Raw genomic sequence first — 9,592 nt, 5'->3', positions numbered from 1 at the left:
CTTACAAACAAAATCCATTAATTTTGGTATTTAGCATTGGTATTTGACTTGAAGGATTAGTCAAAATTGTGATGTTGACAAACAAAATTGAATTCAGCAAGTGCATCAACTCATGACAAACGTGACACATTTACATCCCCTTTACATTGAAAGAGTTTGCGAGTTCAAATTCTTCCCCCTACTTCAAGAAATTTATGAGCATTACTATAGTAATGAAAGCTTTCCGGACATATTTTTTGGCTTCAACTGTTGTTCTTGCATTTGATTATGTAAACTTTTTCATGCCTATTAACCAATAAGAATAGAGTTTATAAACCAATAACAATAGAGTTGATATATATATATATATATATATATATATATATATATATATATATATATATATATATATATATATATATATATATCGAGGGGAGAAAAAGAAATTAGATGATGTAATTCGTGATAAACAAAATCTATAAAAATAAATGAAATATGAGCATTTTTCTAGTTGTGAATGACATGTATCAAATATTACTAATGATCTGAACCAACAACATTTTCAAATTTAGCTAAAGTCAATAATAAGTGAAATAATCAAACATATATGTATGTTAATTATATCCCGTTTCCGCATTCACAGATGTCATTAAGCAATAGAGTGAGATTGTTCCTCAAGTCATTTAGGACTTACCTCTTCAGTGAGTCCATGACATCTTGCAACGACTCATAAATACATTTGGGACTTAGCTCAAAGGCTCAAAGCATGAACATTATCATGTTTCCTTGAAATATTTCAAGTAATACTCGATAAGTCTGGTTCCTATATACTTCCTTCACCATTAATGGTTAATTAAGTAATACCATTTCCTACTGTTGTTGAATACTCTAAAGGATGACATCTGTTTACGCAACCTAGTTGGTTCGAATGATTTTACGTTTTCACATCAATTCAAGATTGGTAAGACTTTCATTTACTACGCTTAACGTTGGATTTTTCTTCCCTTGGATGGACGTTTTTGCCCCTGCTTCATGATTGTTTTACAAATAATATAAGTTAACAAAAAGGCTCTTCGACTAATATAAAGAGCATTAAGCCATTTATTAAAACATTTGTATAACAATAAACCTCTCTTTATGTATGTGCAGTTCAACACAACATTCTTTTCAAGTGAGGAAAACTTAATCCAAATGAAACATAGTTACCTATGAATAAAGATGATGTACTAACATGTTTCTCTATGTGTAGTGCAGAAAGAACACAAGCTGATGAAGTTATAGAAGCATCAGTCCAAATTAAGCATAGATATCAAAACCTGAAATGGAGATGAAACATCAGAAAACATAAGAAATCATAAAAAAAAATCTTACATGCTCAGATTTCTCCGTTTGAAAACTATAAGAAAACATAAAAAAAAAATAACAGGTTAAACCTCCATGAGGTGAGTTTCTTGTTCAATTCTCTTCAGTTCAGCCAAAATTATATAATTCCCTCTACTATATGTTGCCATAGATCTTACATGCTTTGATTTATCTATTTGAATATCTCCTGTTGTTATAAATTAAAGCACCTCCAAAACGCAAAATCGCAAACCTCAGAGAAGCACAAATGGGTAAATATTTTGTACAATTCATCTATATAGAGCGAACCATCATTGTTTACCAAGAAAATACATGTCATACCATTGTAGCCTTCTCACAAGAAATTAAAGAGACATGAAAATAGAGAGAGAGATCTAGAGAGAGATAATCATAACAGTTACTTGGGGAAATGAGGGCGATAACTTAGGCGAGATGAGTGTAGTGACGACGGCTCTCCGATTAGGGTTTTTGAGTATTTGAGTAAGAGAAACTGTGCGTTTAGAAAGAAATATGATAACCGAAATTAGTGTTTAGATTTGGTTCCTGAAGGCTGAAGCGAATACATTATAATTGGATGATAAGCATAACATGATTGTATATAGTGTAGTAGGTGTTGTACCTCTTAAAATTCAAGAAATATGCAATATGCTTTATATAATAGTAAAGATATATATATATATATATATATATATATATATATATATATATATATATATATATATATATATATATATATATATATTTTGGGTTAAGAAGTGTTGCATCATTGGGCTTTTGGTCTTAGTCCATTGTCTTCACGGTATTGGGCATGTCCAGCCGTGTTTCATTTATTAGGGTTTACTATATATAGTGCATGCATGCACCGTATGTTAAACAATTGTTGATTTTTATCATTATAACCCCACCACACCTCTGCAGTAGCAACTCTTCATAGAGTTCTTCTGAGGTGTGGCTTTTAATCATTCGACATAAGTATTGATTAATCTTGTGTTCATATTTGCTTTGTGTTCTTGATTGATCTGTCTAAGAATTTTATCGATCTAAAGGTTTTTAATCTCATCAATTGGTATCAGAGCAGGAGGCTGTGTAAATCATACGCATCTCTTCTGTTTGAAGAATATCGTTAGGGTTTCCGCTTTTATTGAATTTGTTGAGTCGTCATTACTTCATTGACGTTGTTCATCGATTTCGATATTACCCTAATACCACTTTACAAGTCTGATTCTTGACAGGTAAACAAATCAAGTCATCATGTCTCACGACGACTCTCAAACGAATCCCATCAACATCTCCAACAACATTGTTTCGACTACAAGGATTCCGATTTTGTATACTCACGAGTATGAAGTCTGGGCTCTTCACTTTGAAGATTATGTTCTTGGCTCAGAAGACAACGGGTACTTGATCTGGGAGACTATAACATTGGGTCCCTTCACTCACTCTGGAACCAATAGAACCATAAAGACACAGAAAGAGTACAATCATCTAAGGATCGACGTGAAGGATGTCTCTCAAGATGAGCAAGTCAAACTGATTAGCAACATAAAAGCTATGAGGATGATAAGTTTCGTTTTACAATCTGACAATTTTCGTCTGGTGAGTTCATGTACTTTCGGAGTTTGGCGACTTCAAGCAAAAGCCAGATGAAAGTCTCATTCAAACATTCAATCGTTATAACCATCTTCTTTGTGAGATGATTAAGCACATAATCGGCAGAGAGGTGATCGAGCAGAAGGTCACATTTATGAATGGCCTAAGACCAGAATGGATGGCGGTGGTTTCAACTGTTAAAGCTCATGAACAGTTCAAAACCTACTCATTGGCGAAGCTCGTGGGAATTCTTAAGTCACATGAAAGTGTTGTGACAAAGGAAACGAAGATAGTCTCCGGAATGGGATCATTGGCTCTTATCTTAAAGGGTACGAATTTAGTGGAAGAAGAAGCAGAGTCAGATCTTTGTGAATGTGATTTGACTAATGAAGAATATGCATTGATGGTGTCTAACCCCAAGCGGTTCGCTAAAAAGAAGTTCCCTACCGCCAAGAACCGAAACTGGCAGGGAAGCTACAGTTCAGAGAAAGCGAAAGAAGAGTTCAAAAGGACTCCTCAAAAAGAAGAAGAGAAGAAGGAGAGCAAACTTGTGGGTGACTCAGGCTATGACTGTAATTATTGTCATGGCAAAAACCATCTAGCGAAGGAATGCATGCTAAGGAGAATGAATGAGAAGAAAGAGGGTGAAGACGATGAAGCTTACTACATGCGTAAGCTTGAAGAAGCCAAGAAGAAGAAGTCTAACGATAAATCCATGCATGTGTTAATTGTGCAGGAAAATACTGAAGAAAACGAGTTCGGTGGAGTAGAGGTATGGTCTACTGACTCAGAAGATGAGGAAGTTCACAAGCCTACTCATGGCAGGGCATTTGTTGCGAAGGAAGAAGGTTCAGAGTTTGGTGGAAAGTGTCTGATGGTGACAGCTGGTGTGTCACAAATGAGAGGTTACACAACAGATAACGAGTATGATGAAGCGAAAGAGAGGGAAGATAGATGCTTCACAGCAAAACCGGTGGAGAACAGATCAACGAATGTGATCAGTTGATCAAGAAGGTAAATTCTATCCTTGAGACTCTTAAAATATCCGTCTCTAACTATGAAAAGGAATTAAATGATTTAAAATTCAAATTTTCTAGTCTAAGTGGTAGCCTAAAACAAACTCGCCTCACAAATGCTAACCTAACTGATCAAATTAGCAAGGTGTCTTCTAAGAGTGAGGAGTGAAGATTGTGGATAGAGAAGAAGGAGTTAGAGTTGGTTAGGGCAAGAGACGAATTGATATATTTGCAACGTGACAATTTGAAAATTTTGAAACAAAAGAATATTTTTTGCTTAATTGCTAAACGTATTTATACAAATATTACTCAGTTGCATTTAGATTGTGATATTGGCAAAATGATTCACAAAATGATTTTGCCTTTCCTTGAATTAACGGAAGACAAAATAGATGTTGATTGCTATAAATGTGAATCGATCGTCTCATCACAAGAAACTTCTGAAGCCTACAAAATTGAACTGGACAAAATCGAGTCATTCATTAAGTCCAAGGACCACAAGGACATGCTTAGAAACTTACTCGATGAAAATGACAAATTGAAAATAAAGACCGAAACTGTACAGAAATTTGACTCATCGAGTTCTAAGTTAAGTTCAGACAACAAAATTAATATTGAAAATACTTCTGAATTTGATGAGGACAATGATATGAGTGAAATTTCTGTAGAGGACGAGGTTGACTGTTTTGAATTTGTTAAAACCGAACCCGAACCAGCAAATGTCCTTATATCGGAAAACTCTGTTGCGTCTAAAGACAAGAACAAAGTTATGAAAGAAAAAGTTGTGGTATACGAAAAGGTGCAAACTGTACCAAATCAAGTGTACGCCACCACTGGAGTTACCAAGAAGCAAACTGTTGAGCTAACTACCTTGGTAGATGAAGACAATGTCGATGGATGCGATGAGTACTTTTGGTCTGCCCCGATAGATAATGCAGATGAAACGAAAGGATTATCGGAACGAACCTCATGGAGAGTGAAAGGCAGATACGTGGCTGAACCAATCAATAAGCCATCAAGCTTCTCTAAAGAAAGTACAATTGGTACAAAAGAAGTTCAAAGTGAATCTTCAAAAGGTTCAAGCGAACCTCAGACAGTAAGAACCGAACCTCATGTCAAGAAGGCGAAACCGAATGTAAACATTCACAAATCTTCCAAGCAACTTGCAGAGCAGAAACTTCAGCGAAATAGGAGATATCAGAAAAATATCAGAGAGAGGAAGCAGTTTTGCCAATCCCAAAACACCAACAACGTGATTAAAGGAAAAGCTTCCAGTCAAAAAGCGAAAGTAAATTCGCCGGCAAAACCTGAACAATGTTCACACTGTCATTCCTGTGCTTCGCAGAAACAAAAGGGAAATCTCGCTCATAGGTCATCATCACCAAGCCCAAGAAAGTTCACCAAGAAACACAACCATCCTCACTCACAACCGAATCATACTCCTCTTAAGGATGATAAAGGGAAAGAAAAGCTCGGCTCAGGTTCTGAAAGTTAAACGAATAAGCCGACAACTAACCTTAGGAAGTTTAAGAAAGAATTCGTTGGGAATCAAAATAAAATTAAGCAATCTGATTCAAACAAACCAAATGTGAATAAAGTCAAAGTTTTCACCATTAAAAGAAAAGACGAAACCACATTAATAAAACGAATGTATATGGTTGATCTTTCGATTGCTTTTCCATCTTCTGTAAAAGTCTCACCATGACCCAAGCAACTTTGGGTTCCTAAATCCGCTTAATTCTTGCAGGTTATACGTGACGAGCAGTTCGACGACGAATGTTATATTGATAGTGGCTGCTCGCGTCACATGACGGGAAGGAAGGAAGAGCTAAGGGAGTTTCGGTCTCTCAAAGATGGTGGATGTGTTAAATACAGAAACAACTCTTATGGCACAATAAAGGGCTACGAGAGGATTACAAATGGAGATTTCTCAATCCGTAAGGTTGCCTATGTGGAAGGATTACAACACAACCTAATCAGTGTTTCACAATTGGTTGTGGGAACTGGTTTGAAGGTTTCGTTCGATGATGAAGGATCAAAGATCACAGAGAAGAAAACGAAAACAGTTCTACTGAAGTCGCAGCAAAAAGGCGAGATGTATCCACTTAATCTAAATCCAATACGAGGGAAGCCTGCTATATGTCTGCTAACGAAGGCTCATTCTGATGAAAGTTGGTTATGGCACCGAAGACTCTCGCACCTCAAATTTTAAGATATAAACAAGCTCGTTCTTGGTGATCATGTGCGAGGTCTTCCCCTCTTGAAGTTTGATAAGGAGAATCTATGCGCTACATGTGAAATGGGGAAGGAAAGCAGGAAGAGTCATCCAACTCTTGTGAACACAAAGATCATTGAACCTCTTGAACTACTGCACATCGATCTTTGTGGGCCTTCGGCAATTGAGAGTATCGGCGTTAGTAAGTATATACTTGTTATTGTTGATGATTTTTCACGTTTCACTTGGGTATATTTTCTTAAACATAAATCAAAGGCTACTCCAAAGTTGAAGAACTTTATAAAGCAAGTGGAAGTTTAGTTGCGAAAGCTGGTTCGTAACATTAGAAGCGACAACAGATTGGAATTCAATAACAAAGATTTTGAAGATTTTCTAGCCGAAAAGGGAGTCACACACAACTTCTCTGCTCCTTACACTCCACAGCAAAATGGAGTAGTTGAAAGACGCAACCGATCTTTATGTGAGGCAGCCCGAACCATGCTTAGCTTCGCTTCTCTGCCTCTGTACTTCTGGGCCGATGCTATAGCTGTTGCTTGCTATACCCAGAACCAATCTTTTCTCAATAAGCGATTGTCTATCACTCCATATGAAATTCTTAATAATCGCAAACCTAACGTCAAGTTCTTCTATGTCTTCAGTTCCAGATGTTTCATCTTCAACTCCAAAGAGAACCGAAACAAGTTTGATGTGAAAGCTGACGAAGGGATTTTATTGGGGTACTCTCTAACCTCCAAGGCATATAGGGTTCTCAACAAAAGATCAAAGAAGTTAGAAGAAACCTATTATGTCACGTTTGATGACAATTACATGAAGAAATTTCAATCAAGCGAAGGTCCAGTGGAGGAAATCTTTCCTGAGACAAGTAAAGTCACAACACCGATATCCAATCTGTTTGAAGAGTACTTGTTGCTCTTTGATGAACCAGAAAAGGCCATCAAATCTGAAGCGAATGCAGCCGATAACAAAATCGATGACCTAAAGAAAATAATCAATGACGCTGCAAAAGACATGGAAAGTGAACCTCAGAGTCCAAGCGAAACTCATGCTTCAAGCGAACCTCCAACAGATAGCACGCCACTGCAGGGGGAGGATTCTTCTCCATCAAGTAAACATGCTTTACCTATCCAGGGGGAGAACCCATCTCCAAGCATGACCCATGAAAGTCCCTTCGAGGGGGAGAATTCTGAATATGAAGTTGAAACCGTCTCATCATTCGAGGGGCAGAATCAAAATACAAATGATGATTCGGATGTTCAATCAGAATTCGAAGAGGAAATAAATGTTGAACTGGATCCTACTTATGATCCAAATTACCCTCCACTCACTAAATGGACAAGAGATCATCCGAAAACACAAGTGATTGGTGAATCATCTGAGGGAGTCCTTACACGTTCTCAAATTAAAGCGAAACAAACCGCTTTATTCTCTCAAGTGGAATATTGCATGTTTAATTCGTTTGTCTCCAAGATAGAACGGAAAACTGTCTACACTGCACTCGATCATTCTGATTGGGTACAGGCCATGCAAGACGAACTCAACGAGTTTGAGAGAAACCGAATCTGGAGACTGATTCCTACTCCAAAGGATGCATATGTAGTCGGTTTAAAATGGGTTTTCCGCAATAAGATGGATAAAGAAGGGAATGTGATACAGAACAAAGCGAGACTTGTTGTGAAAGGATATTGTCAGGAAGAAGGGATCGATTATGAAGAAACCTTCGCTCCAGTAGCAAGGTTAGAATCCGTGCGAATCTTTCTGGCATATGCAGCACATAAGAATTTTGAAGTTTTTCAAATGGACGTCAAGTGTGCTTTCCTGAATGGGGAGTTGGAAGAAACCGTATATGTTGAACAACCACCAGGTTTCGTGAATGAGAAATATCCTGATCATTGCTACATTCTGGACAAGGCAGTTTACGGTCTAAAACAAGCCCCTAGAGCATGGTATGAAACTTTAACTCGCTTTCTAAAAATGTCTAAATTCAAACAAGGTTCGGTTGACCCAACCTTCTTTCCCAAGAAAGAGGGTGACCACCTTATGATAGTCCAAATTTATGTTGATGACATCATCTTCGGTTCCACGAATCCCAGCTTAACAGCTGAATTCCGAAAATTGATGGAGACTAAATTTGAGATGAGTTCAATGGGTCCAATTAACTTTTTCCTTGGCCTGGACATAAGACAGGGACTAGAAGGCATTTTTATCAATCAAGAGGCTTACACAAAGACTTTACTGGCAAAGTTCGGCATGATGGGAGACTCTAGAGTGAAGGTTCCAATGGCTTTCGCGACAAAGCTGACACCATCCTTGGAAAAACCGGCTGCTGATTTGACCCTCTATCGTCAAATGATAGGATCACTTATGTATCTTACATCTAGTAGACCAGATATCATGTTTTCTGTTTGCTATTGTACCAGGTTCCAAGCGAATCCACGCGAAGCTCACATGGTGGCTGTTAAGAATATCCTCAGATATTTGAAGCGAACCTCGTCTCTCGGAATATGTTATCCAGCCAAATCAGGCTTCTTTGTTCAAGCATTCTCCGATGCCGATCTTGGAGGATGTGTTCTAGACCGAAAGAGCACAACTGGCGGTTGTCAATTTCTCGATGGTAAACTCGTTAGCGGGCAGTCCAAGAAATAAACATGTGTATCCCTATCCACTGCCGAAGCTGAATATATAGTTGCGGCATCTTGTACCTCACATGTCATCTGGATTCAAAGCCAACTAAGAGATTATGGTTTGAATATGAAGAAAATTCCACTATATTGTGACTCAGAAAGCGCAATCCGTATTTGTCACAACCCAATGCAGCATTCCAAGACGAAACACATTGCACTGCGATATCACTTCATCAAGGATCACGTAGAAAATGGTAATGTTGAAGTTCACTTCGTTCGATCCACTGATCAATTGGCTGACATATTCACGAAAGCTTTGCCTGAAGCAACCTTCAATAGAATACTCCAAGGCTTATGAATGATGGAAGCTGAATATGTACCGAAACCATCTTCGCTTCATTAAGTTTCACCTTCGCTTTCTCCTCTTTAAAACTAACAAGCGAAATAGAGCGAACGCTCGGTCTATTTCGGTTCCGATTTTTTCGGTAACCGAATTGAATCGAACGCGTGGTATATTTCGCCTCATCTATACAAAGGCGAACGTCCGGTTGATACTTTCTGTATACTTTTGTACATTTTCTTTTTACTTTCTGTTTTTCTTTCTTTTTCAGAAATATCTAAAAATACAAAAATATTTTTCCTTTCTGTTTTTATGTCTTTTTCAGAAATATCTAAAAATACAGATATATTTTTCCTTTCTGTTTTTATGTCTTTTTCAGAAATATCTAAAAATAAAAAAATATTTTTCCTGTCTGTTTTTATGTCTTATTCAGAAATATTCAAAAATA

This window comes from Lactuca virosa, chromosome 4 (genome assembly GCF_052849685.1).
Source record: "Lactuca virosa cultivar CGN04683 chromosome 4, Lactuca_virosa_CGN04683_v6, whole genome shotgun sequence".
NCBI classification, from domain to species: Eukaryota; Viridiplantae; Streptophyta; class Magnoliopsida; order Asterales; family Asteraceae; genus Lactuca; species Lactuca virosa.
This window is presented reverse-complemented; position numbering follows the sequence as displayed.